This window comes from Rhipicephalus microplus, chromosome 1, assembly GCF_043290135.1.
Source record: "Rhipicephalus microplus isolate Deutch F79 chromosome 1, USDA_Rmic, whole genome shotgun sequence".
NCBI lineage: Eukaryota > Metazoa > Arthropoda > Arachnida > Ixodida > Ixodidae > Rhipicephalus > Rhipicephalus microplus.
Window position 1 is genome coordinate 13,620,941 of NC_134700.1, and position 12,442 is coordinate 13,633,382.

At 41.6% G+C, this 12,442-nt stretch overlaps 3 non-coding genes across 3 annotated transcripts; all 3 read right to left on the minus strand.

Annotated features, from left to right (window-relative positions):
• Positions 1–1,795: 1,795 nt before the first annotated feature.
• Positions 1,796–1,868, minus strand: TRNAT-UGU (transfer RNA threonine (anticodon UGU)). Its single transcript has one exon. It is a non-coding gene; the product is annotated as a tRNA-Thr (tRNA).
• Positions 1,869–7,702: 5,834 nt separating this feature from the next.
• Positions 7,703–7,775, minus strand: TRNAT-UGU (transfer RNA threonine (anticodon UGU)). Its single transcript has one exon. It is a non-coding gene; the product is annotated as a tRNA-Thr (tRNA).
• Positions 7,776–11,335: 3,560 nt separating this feature from the next.
• On the minus strand, positions 11,336–11,408 carry TRNAT-UGU (transfer RNA threonine (anticodon UGU)). The gene has a single exon. It is a non-coding gene; the product is annotated as a tRNA-Thr (tRNA).
• Between the last annotated feature and the right edge of the window lie 1,034 nt (positions 11,409–12,442).

The window sequence follows — 12,442 nt, forward strand, 5'->3', positions numbered from 1 at the left end:
CTACGACCTTCAATTAACACGTTCGTTGCTCTAACCAATGAGCTACCACAGCGGCCTTCCCTCCATCCACTTTTTTGAGTTTATATGTGAATTGAGAAGAAGGAGTGACAGTCAGCACCATCTATAAGCAAAACAACGATTGTGAAAACACTCTTATGCGCATGTTGCGTCACGTAGCACGTGAACTTATTATGAGTGGGCAGCTGATTAATTGTCCCTCTTATACAACCTAAACACACCAATTCTGCGAGTACGAGACCCTCGTTCATTGAAATAAGGGAAAGAAGTGTATACCTAAGGGCTCGTTTTTTCGTGTTTTAACACAATATTAATGAGATCTAACAAACAGTAATGCCAAGGAATGTATAGGGGAAGTTATTAGAACCATTGGAATGTAAATAAGAAGAAAGAAAAGTGGATGAAAAAATAACCAGCCGTGGGCAGGAATCGAACCTATGACCTTCGAATAACGCGTTCGATGCTCTAACCACTGATCTACCACAGCTGCCTTCCCTCCGCCCACTTTTATGAGTTTATATGAGAATTTAGAAGTAGGAGTGACAGTCACTTCCATCTATAAGCCAAACGACGAATGTGAAAACACACTTATGCATATGTTTGGCATCACGTAGCACGTGAACTTATTATGAGCGGGCAGCTGATTAATTGTCCCTCTTATACAACCTAAACACACCAAGTCTGCCAGTACGAGACCCTAGCTCAATGAAATAGAGGAAAGAAGTGTATACCTAAGGGCTCGTTTTTCCGTGTTTAACACAATATTAATGAGATCTAACAGACAGTCATGCCAAGGAATGTACAGGGGAAGTTATTAGAACCAATGGAATGTAAATAAGAAGAAAGAAAAGTGGATGAAAAAATAACCAGCCGTGGGCAGAAATCGAACCTACGACCTTCAAATAACGCGTTCGATGGTCTAACCACTGAGCTACCACAGCGGCCTTCTCTCCATTCACTTTTTTGAGTTTACATGTGAAGTTGGAAGTAGGAGTGACAGTCAGCGCCATCTATAAGCCAAACCACGAATGTGAAAACACTCTTATGCGCATGTTTGGCGTCACGTAGCACGTGAACTTATTATTAGCGGGCAGCTGATTTATTGTCCCTCTTATACAACCCAAAGACACCAAGTCTGCCAGTACGAGACCCTCGTTCAATGAAATAAGGGAAAGAAGTGTATACCTAAGGGCTCGTTTTTGCGTGTTTTAACACAATAATAATGAGATCTAACAGACAGTAATGCCAAGGAATGTACAGGGGAAGTTATTTGAACCAATGGAATGTAAATAAGAAGAAAGAAAAGTGGATGAAAAAATAACCAGCCGTGGGCGGAATCAAACCTACGACCTTCGAATAACGCGTTCGATGCTCTAACCACTGATCTACCACAGCTGCCTTCCCTCCATCCACTTTTATGAGTTTATATGTGAACTTAGAAGAAGGAGTGACAGTCAGCGCCATCTATAAGCCAAACGACGAATGTGAAAACACTCCTATGCGCATGTTTGGCGTCACGTAGCACGTGAACTTATAATGAGCGAGCAGCTGATTAATTGTCCCTCTTATACAACCTAAACACACCAATTCTGCGAGTACGAGACCCTCGTTCATTGAAATAAGGGAAAGAAGTGTATACCTAAGGGCTCGTTTTTGCGTGTTTTAACACAATATTAATGAGATTTAACAGACAGTAATGCCAAGGAATGTACAGGGGAAGTTATTAGAACCAATGGAATGTAAATAAGAAGAAAGAAAAGTGGATGAAAGAGTAACGAGCCGTGGGCAGGAATTGAACCTACGACCTTCCAATAACACGTTCGATGCTCTAACCACTGAGCTACCACAGCAGCCTTTCCTCCATCCACTTTTTTGAGTTTATATGTGAATTCAGAAGAAGGAGTGACAGTCAGCATCATCTATAAGCAAAACGACGATGGTGAAAACATTCTTATGCGCATGTTTGGCGTCCCGTAGCACGTGAACTTATTATGAGCGGGCAGCTGATTAATTGTCCCTCTTATACAACCTAAACACACCAATTCTGCGAGTACGAGACCCTCGTTCATTGAAATAAGGGAAAGAAGTGTATACCTAAGGGCTCGTTTTTGCGTGTTTTAACACAATATTAGTGAGATCTAACCGACAGTAATGCCAAGGAATGTGCAGGGGAAGTTATTAGAACCAATGGAATGTAAATAAGAAGAAAGAAAAGCGGATGAAAGAGTAACGAGCCGTGGGCAGGAATCGAACATACGACCTTCAAATAACGCGTTCGATGCTCTAACCACTGAGCTACCACAGCGGCCTTCCTTCCGTCCACTTTTTTGAGTTTATATGTGAACCTAAAAGATGGAGTGACAGTCAGCGCCATCTATAGGCCAAACGACGAATGTGAAAACACTCCTATGCGCATGTTTGGCGTCACGTAGCACGTGAACCAATTATGAGCGAGCAGCTGATTAATTGTCCCTCTTATACAACCTAAACACACCGAGTCTGCCAGTACGAGACCGTCGTTCAATGAAATAAGGGAAAGAAGTGTATACCTTAGGGCTCGTTTTTGCGTGTTTTTCCACAATAATAATGAGATCTAAGAGACAGTAATGCCAAGTAATGTACAGGGGAAGTTATTAGAACCAATGGAATGTAAATAAAAAGAAAGAAAAGTGGATGAAAGAGTAACGAGCCGTGGGCAGGAATCGAACATACGACCTTCAAATAACGCGTTCGATGCTTTAACCACTGAGCTACCAGAGCGGCCTTCCTTCCATCCACTTTTTTGAGTTTATATGTGAACTTAGAAGAAGGAGTGACAGTCAGCGCCATCTATAAGCCATACGACGAATGTGAAAACACTCTTATGCGCATGTTTGGCGTCACGTAGCACGTGAACTTATTATGAGCGGGCAGCTGACTAATTGTCCCTCTTATACAACCTAAACACACCAATTCTGCCGGTACGTGACACTCGTTCAATGAAATAAGGGAAAGAAGTGTATACCTAAGGGCTCGTTTTTCCGTCTTTTAACACAATATTAATGAGATCTAACAGACAGTAATGCCAAGGAATGTACAGGGGAAGTTATTAGAACCAATGGAATGTAAATAAGAAGAATAAAAAGTGGATGAAAAAATAACCAGCCGCGGGAAGGAATCAAACCTACGACCTTCAAATAACACGTTCGATGCTCTAACCACTGAGCTACCACAGCGGCCTTCCCTCCATCCACTTTTTTTAGTTTATATGTGAATTCAGAAGAAGGAGTGACAGTCAGCACCATCTATAAGCAAAACAACGATTGTGAAAACACTCTTATGCTCATGTTTGGCGTCACGTAGCACGTGAACTTATTATGAGCGGGCAGCTGAATAATTGTCCCTCTTATACAACCTAAAGACACCAAGTCTGCCAGTACGAGACCCTCGTTCAATGAAATAAGGGAAAAAAGTGTATACCTAAGCGCTCGTTTTTCCGTGTTTTAACACAATAATAATGAGATCTAACAGACAGTAATGCCAAGGAATGTACAGGGGAAGTTATTTGAACCAATGGAATGTAAATAAGAAGAAAGAAAAGTGGATGAAAAAATAACCAGCCGTGGGCGGAATCGAACCTACGACCTTCGAATAACGCGTTCGATGCTCTAACCACTGATCTACCACAGCTGCCTTCCCTCCATCCACTTTTATGAGTTTATATGTGAATTTAGAAGTAGGAGTGACAGTCAGCGCCATCTATAAGCCAAACGACGAATGTGAAAACACACTTATGCACATGTTTGGCGTCACGTAGCACGTGAACTTATTATGAGCGGGCAGCTGAATAATTGTTCCTCTCATACAACCTAAACACACCAAGTCTGCCAGTACGAGACCCTAGCTCAGTGAAATAGGGGAAAGAAGTGTATACCTAAGGTGTCGTTTTTTCGTGTTTTAACACGATATTAATGAGATCTAACAGACAGTCATGCCAAGAAACGTACAGGGGAAGTTATTAGAACCAATGGAATGTAAATAAGAAGAAAGAAAAGTGGATGAAAAAATAACAAGCCGTGGGCAGGAATCGAACCTACGACCTTCGAATAACGCGTTCGATGCTCTAACCACTGATCTACCACAGCTGCCTTCCCTCCATCTACTTTTTTGAGTTTATATGTGAATTTGGAAGTAGGAGTGACAGTCAGCGCCATCTATAAGCCAAACGACGAATGTGAAAACACTCTTATGCGCATGTTTGGCGTCACGTAGCACGTGAACTTATTGTGAGCGGGCAGCTGATTAATTGTCCCTCTTATACAACCTAAACACACCAATTCAGCGAGAACGAGACCCTAGCTCAATGAAATAGGGGAAAGAAGTGTATACCTAAGGGCTCGTTTTTCCGTGTTTAACACAATATTAATGAGATCTAACAGACAGTCATGCCAAGGAATGTACAGGGGAAGTTATTAGAAGCAATGAAATGTAAATAAAAAGAAAGAAAAGTGGATGAAAAAATAACCAGCCGTGGGCAGAAATCGAACCTACGACCTTCAAATAACGCGTTCGATGGTCTAACCACTGAGCTACCACAGCGGCCTTCCCTCCATCCACTTTTTTGAGTTCATATGTGAATTTGGAAGTAGGAGTGACAGTCAGCGCCATCTATAAGCCAAACGACGAATGTGAAAACACTCTTATGCGCATGTTTGGCGTCACGTAGCACGTGAACTTATTGTGAGTGGGCAGCTGATTAATTGTTCCTCTTATACAACCTAAACACACGAATTCTGCGAGTACGAGACCCACATTCAATGAAATAAGGGAAAGAAGTGTATACCTAGGGGCTTTGTTTTTCCGTATTTTAACACAATATTATTGAGATCTAACAGACAGTAATGCCAAGGAATGTACAGGGGAAGTTATTAGAACCAATAGAATGTAAGTAAGAAGAAAGAAAAGTGGATGAAAAAATAACCAGCCGTGGGCAGGAATCAAACCTACGACCTTCAAATAACACGTTCGTTGCTCTAACCACTGAGCTACCACAGCGGCCTTCCCTCCATCCACTTTTTTGAGTTTATATGTGAATTCAGAAGAAGGAGTGACAGTCAGCACCATCTATAAGCAAAGCGATTGTGAAAACACTCTTATGCGCATGTTGCGTCACGTAGCACGTGAACTTATTATGAGTGGGCAGCTGATTAATTGTCCCTCTTATACAATCTAAAGACACCAAGTCTGCCAGTACGAGACCCTCGTTCAATTAAATAAGGGAAAAAAGTGTAAACCTAAGCGCTCGTTTTTCCGTGTTTTAACACAATAATAATGAGATCTAACAGACAGTAATGCCAAGGAATGTACAGGTGAAGTTATTAGAACCAATGGAATGTAAATAAGAAGAAAGAAAAGTGGATGAAAAAATAACCAGCCGTGGGCAGGAATCAAACCTACGACCTTCAAATAACACGTTCGATGCTCTAACCACTGAGCTACCACAGCGGCCTTCCCTACATCCACTTTTTTGAGTTTATATGTGAATTTGGAAGTACGAGTGACAGTCAGCGCCATCTATAAGCCAAACGACGAATGTGAAAACACTCTTATGCGCATGTTTGGCGTCACGTAGCACGTGAACTTATTGTGAGCGGGCACCTGATTAATTGTCCTTCTTATACAACCTAAACACACGAATTCTGCGAGTACGAGACCCACATTCAATGAAATAAGGGAAAGAAGTGTATACCTAGGGGCTTTGTTTTTCCGTATTTTAACACAATATTATTGAGATCTAACAGACAGTAATGCCAAGGAATGTACAGGGGAAGTTATTAGAACCAATAGAATGTAAGTAAGAAGAAAGAAAAGTGGATGAAAAAATAACCAGCCGTGGGCAGGAATCAAACCTACGACCTTCAATTAACACGTTCGTTGCTCTAACCAATGAGCTACCACAGCGGCCTTCCCTCCATCCACTTTTTTGAGTTTATATGTGAATTGAGAAGAAGGAGTGACAGTCAGCACCATCTATAAGCAAAACAACGATTGTGAAAACACTCTTATGCGCATGTTGCGTCACGTAGCACGTGAACTTATTATGAGTGTGCAGCTGATTAATTGTCCCTCTTATACAACCTAAACACACCAATTCTGCCGGTACGTGACACTCGTTCAATGAAATAAGGGAAAGAAGTGTATACCTAAGGGCTCGTTTTTTCGTGTTTTAACACAATATTAATGAGATCTAACAAACAGTAATGCCAAGGAATGTATAGGGGAAGTTATTAGAACCATTGGAATGTAAATAAGAAGAAAGAAAAGTGGATGAAAAAATAACCAGCCGTGGGCAGGAATCGAACCTATGACCTTCGAATAACGCGTTCGATGCTCTAACCACTGATCTACCACAGCTGCCTTCCCTCCGCCCACTTTTATGAGTTTATATGAGAATTTAGAAGTAGGAGTGACAGTCAGTTCCATCTATAAGCCAAACGACGAATGTGAAAACACTCTTATGCGCATGTTTGGCGTCACGTAGCACGTGAACTCATTGTGAGCGGGCAGCTGATTTATTGTCCCTCTTATACAACCTAAACACACGAATTCTGCGAGTACGAGACCCTCATTCAATGAAATAAGGGAAAAAAGTGTATACCTAAGCGCTCGTTTTTCCGTGTTTTAACACAATAATAATGAGATCTAACAGACAGTAATGCCAAGGAATGTACAGGGGAAGTTATTAGAACCAATGGAATGTAAATAAGAAGAAAGAAAAGTGGATGAAGAAATAACCAGCCGTGGGCAGGAATCAAACCTACGACCTTCAAATAACACGTTCGATGCTCTAACCACTGAGCTACCACAGCGGCCTTCCCTCCATCCACTTTTCTGAGTTTATATGTGAATTCAGAAGAAGGAGTGACAGTCAGCACCATCTATAAGCAAAACGACGATGGTGAAAACACTCTTATGCGCATGTTTGGCGTCACGTAGCACGTGAACTTATTATGAGCGGGCAGCTGATTTATTGTCCCTCTTATACAACCCAAAGACACCAAGTCTGCCAGTACGAGACCCTCGTTCAATGAAATAAGGGAAAGAAGTGTATACCTAAGGGCTCGTTTTTGCGTGTTTTAACACAATAATAATGAGATCTAACAGACAGTAATGCCAAGGAATGTACAGGGGAAGTTATTTGAACCAATGGAATGTAAATAAGAAGAAAGAAAAGTGGATGAAAAAATAACCAGCCGTGGGCGGAATCAAACCTACGACCTTCGAATAACGCGTTCGATGCTCTAACCACTGATCTACCACAGCTGCCTTCCCTCCATCCACTTTTATGAGTTTATATGTGAACTTAGAAGAAGGAGTGACAGTCAGCGCCATCTATAAGCCAAACGACGAATGTGAAAACACTCCTATGCGCATGTTTGGCGTCACGTAGCACGTGAACTTATAATGAGCGAGCAGCTGATTAATTGTCCCTCTTATACAACCTAAACACACCAATTCTGCGAGTACGAGACCCTCGTTCATTGAAATAAGGGAAAGAAGTGTATACCTAAGGGCTCGTTTTTGCGTGTTTTAACACAATATTAATGAGATTTAACAGACAGTAATGCCAAGGAATGTACAGGGGAAGTTATTAGAACCAATGGAATGTAAATAAGAAGAAAGAAAAGTGGATGAAAGAGTAACGAGCCGTGGGCAGGAATTGAACCTACGACCTTCCAATAACACGTTCGATGCTCTAACCACTGAGCTACCACAGCAGCCTTTCCTCCATCCACTTTTTTGAGTTTATATGTGAATTCAGAAGAAGGAGTGACAGTCAGCATCATCTATAAGCAAAACGACGATGGTGAAAACATTCTTATGCGCATGTTTGGCGTCCCGTAGCACGTGAACTTATTATGAGCGGGCAGCTGATTAATTGTCCCTCTTATACAACCTAAACACACCAATTCTGCGAGTACGAGACCCTCGTTCATTGAAATAAGGGAAAGAAGTGTATACCTAAGGGCTCGTTTTTGCGTGTTTTAACACAATATTAGTGAGATCTAACCGACAGTAATGCCAAGGAATGTGCAGGGGAAGTTATTAGAACCAATGGAATGTAAATAAAAAGAAAGAAAAGCGGATGAAAGAGTAACGAGCCGTGGGCAGGAATCGAACATACGACCTTCAAATAACGCGTTCGATGCTCTAACCACTGAGCTACCACAGCGGCCTTCCTTCCGTCCACTTTTTTGAGTTTATATGTGAACCTAAAAGATGGAGTGACAGTCAGCGCCATCTATAGGCCAAACGACGAATGTGAAAACACTCCTATGCGCATGTTTGGCGTCACGTAGCACGTGAACCAATTATGAGCGAGCAGCTGATTAATTGTCCCTCTTATACAACCTAAACACACCGAGTCTGCCAGTACGAGACCGTCGTTCAATGAAATAAGGGAAAGAAGTGTATACCTTAGGGCTCGTTTTTGCGTGTTTTTCCACAATAATAATGAGATCTAAGAGACAGTAATGCCAAGGAATGTACAGGGGAAGTTATTAGAACCAATGGAATGTAAATAAAAAGAAAGAAAAGTGGATGAAAGAGTAACGAGCCGTGGGCAGGAATCGAACATACGACCTTCAAATAACGCGTTCGATGCTTTAACCACTGAGCTACCAGAGCGGCCTTCCTTCCATCCACTTTTTTGAGTTTATATGTGAACTTAGAAGAAGGAGTGACAGTCAGCGCCATCTATAAGCCATACGACGAATGTGAAAACACTCTTATGCGCATGTTTGGCGTCACGTAGCACGTGAACTTATTATGAGCGGGCAGCTGACTAATTGTCCCTCTTATACTACCTAAACACACCAATTCTGCCGGTACGTGACACTCGTTCAATGAAATAAGGGAAAGAAGTGTATACCTAAGGGCTCGTTTTTCCGTGTTTTAACACAATATTAATGAGATCTAACAGACAGTAATGCCAAGGAATGTACAGGGGAAGTTATTAGAACCAATGGAATGTAAATAAGAAGAATAAAAAGTGGATGAAAAAATAACCAGCCGCGGGCAGGAATCAAACCTACGACCTTCAAATAACACGTTCGATGCTCTAACCACTGAGCTACCACAGCGGCCTTCCCTCCATCCACTTTTTTAGTTTATATGTGAATTCAGAAGAAGGAGTGACAGTCAGCACCATCTATAAGCAAAACAACGATTGTGAAAACACTCTTATGCGCATGTTTGGCGTCACGTAGCACGTGAACTTATTATGAGCGGGCAGCTGAATAATTGTCCCTCTTATACAACCTAAAGACACCAAGTCTGCCAGTACGAGACCCTCGTTCAATGAAATAAGGGAAAAAAGTGTATACCTAAGCGCTCGTTTTTCCGTGTTTTAACACAATAATAATGAGATCTAACAGAGAGTAATGCCAAGGAATGTACAGGGGAAGTTATTTGAACCAATGGAATGTAAATAAGAAGAAAGAAAAGTGGATGAAAAAATAACCAGCCGTGGGCGGAATCGAACCTACGACCTTCGAATAACGCGTTCGATGCTCTAACCACTGATCTACCACAGCTGCCTTCCCTCCATCTACTTTTTTGAGTTTATATGTGAATTTGGAAGTAGGAGTGACAGTCAGCGCCATCTATAAGCCAAACGACGAATGTGAAAACACTCTTATGCGCATGTTTGGCGTCACGTAGCACGTGAACTTATTGTGAGTGGGCAGCTGATTAATTGTCCCTCTTATACAACCTAAACACACGAATTCTGCGAGTACGAGACCCACATTCAATGAAATAAGGGAAAGAAGTGTATACCTAGGGGCTTTGTTTTTCCGTATTTTAACACAATATTATTGAGATCTAACAGACAGTAATGCCAAGGAATGTACAGGGGAAGTTATTAGAACCAATAGAATGTAAGTAAGAAGAAAGAAAAGTGGATGAAAAAATAACCAGCCGTGGGCAGGAATCAAACCTACGACCTTCAAATAACACGTTCGTTGCTCTAACCACTGAGCTACCACAGCGGCCTTCCCTCCATCCACTTTTTTGAGTTTATATGTGAATTCAGAAGAAGGAGTGACAGTCAGCACCATCTATAAGCAAAGCGATTGTGAAAACACTCTTATGCGCATGTTGCGTCACGTAGCACGTGAACTTATTATGAGTGGGCAGCTGATTAATTGTCCCTCTTATACAATCTAAAGACACCAAGTCTGCCAGTACGAGACCCTCGTTCAATTAAATAAGGGAAAAAAGTGTAAACCTAAGCGCTCGTTTTTCCGTGTTTTAACACAATAATAATGAGATCTATCAGACAGTAATGCCAAGGAATGTACAGGTGAAGTTATTAGAACCAATGGAATGTAAATAAGAAGAAAGAAAAGTGGATGAAAAAATAACCAGCCGTGGGCAGGAATCAAACCTACGACCTTCAAATAACACGTTCGATGCTCTAACCACTGAGCTACCACAGCGGCCTTCCCTCCATCCACTTTTTTGAGTTTATATGTGAATTTGGAAGTACGAGTGACAGTCAGCGCCATCTATAAGCCAAACGACGAATGTGAAAACACTCTTATGCGCATGTTTGGCGTCACGTAGCACGTGAACCTATTGTGAGCGGGCACCTGATTAATTGTCCCTCTTATACAACCTAAACACACGAATTCTGCGAGTACGAGACCCACATTCAATGAAATAAGGGAAAGAAGTGTATACCTAGGGGCTTTGTTTTTCCGTATTTTAACACAATATTATTGAGATCTAACAGACAGTAATGCCAAGGAATGTACAGGGGAAGTTATTAGAACCAATAGAATGTAAGTAAGAAGAAAGAAAAGTGGATGAAAAAATAACCAGCCGTGGGCAGGAATCAAACCTACGACCTTCAATTAACACGTTCGTTGCTCTAACCAATGAGCTACCACAGCGGCCTTCCCTCCATCCACTTTTTTGAGTTTATATGTGAATTGAGAAGAAGGAGTGACAGTCAGCACCATCTATAAGCAAAACAACGATTGTGAAAACACTCTTATGCGCATGTTGCGCCACGTAGCACGTGAACTTATTATGAGTGGGCAGCTGATTAATTGTCCCTCTTATACAATCTAAAGACACCAAGTCTGCCAGTACGATACCCTCGTTCAATGAAATAAGGGAAAAAAGTGTAAACCTAAGCGCTCGTTTTTCCGTGTTTTAACACAATAATATTGAGATCTAACAGACAGTAATGCCAAGGAATGTACAGGTGAAGTTATTAGAACCAATGGAATGTAAATAAGAAGAAAGAAAAGTTGATGAAAAAATAACCAGCCGTGGGCAGGAATCGAACCTACGACCTTAAAATAACACGTTTGATGCTCTAACCACTGAGCTACCACAGCGGCCTTCCCTCCATCCACTTTTTTGAGTTTATATGTGAGTTCAGAAGAAGGAGTGACAGTCAGCACCATCTATAAGCAAAACGACGATGGTGAAAACACTCTTTTCGCATGTTTGGCGTCACGTAGCACGTAAACTTATTGTGAGTGGGCAGCTGATTAATTGTCCCTCTTACACAACCTAAACACACCAATTCTGCGAGTACGAGACCCTCGTTCAATGAAATAGGGGAAAGAAGTGTATACCTAAGGGCTCATTTTTCCGGGTTTCAACACAATATTAAAGAGATCTAACAGACAGTCATGCCAAGAAACGTACAGGGGAAGTTATTAGAACCAATGGAATGTATATAAGAAGAAAGAAAAGTGGATGAAAAAATAACAAGCCGTGGACAGAAATCGAACCTACGACCTTCAAATAAAGCGTTCGATGGTCTAATCACTGAGATACCACAGCGGCCTTCCCTCCATCCACTTTTTTGAGTTTATATGTGAATTTGGAAGTAGGAGTGACAGTCAGCGCAATCTATAAGCCAAACGACGAATGTGAAAACACTCTTATGCGCATGTTTGGTGTCACGTAGCACGTAAACTTATTGTGAGCGGGCAGCTGATTAATTGTCCCTCTTATACAACCTAAACACACCAATTCTGCGAGAACGAGACCCTAGCTCAATGAAATAGGGGAAAGAAGTGTATACCTAAGGGCTCGTTTTTCCGTGTTTAACACAATATTAATGAGATCTAACAGACAGTCATGCCAAGGAATGTACAGGGGAAGTTATTAGAAGCAATGAAATGTAAATAAGAAGAAAGAAAAGTGGATGAAAAAATAACCAGCCGTGGGCAGAAATCGAACCTACGACCTTCAAATAACGCGTTCGATGGTCTAACCACTGAGCTACCACAGCGGCCTTCCCTCCATCCACTTTTTTGAGTTCATATGTGAATTTGGAAGTAGGAGTGACAGTCAGCGCCATCTATAAGCCAAACGACGAATGTGAAAACACTCTTATGCGCATGTTTGGCGTCACGTA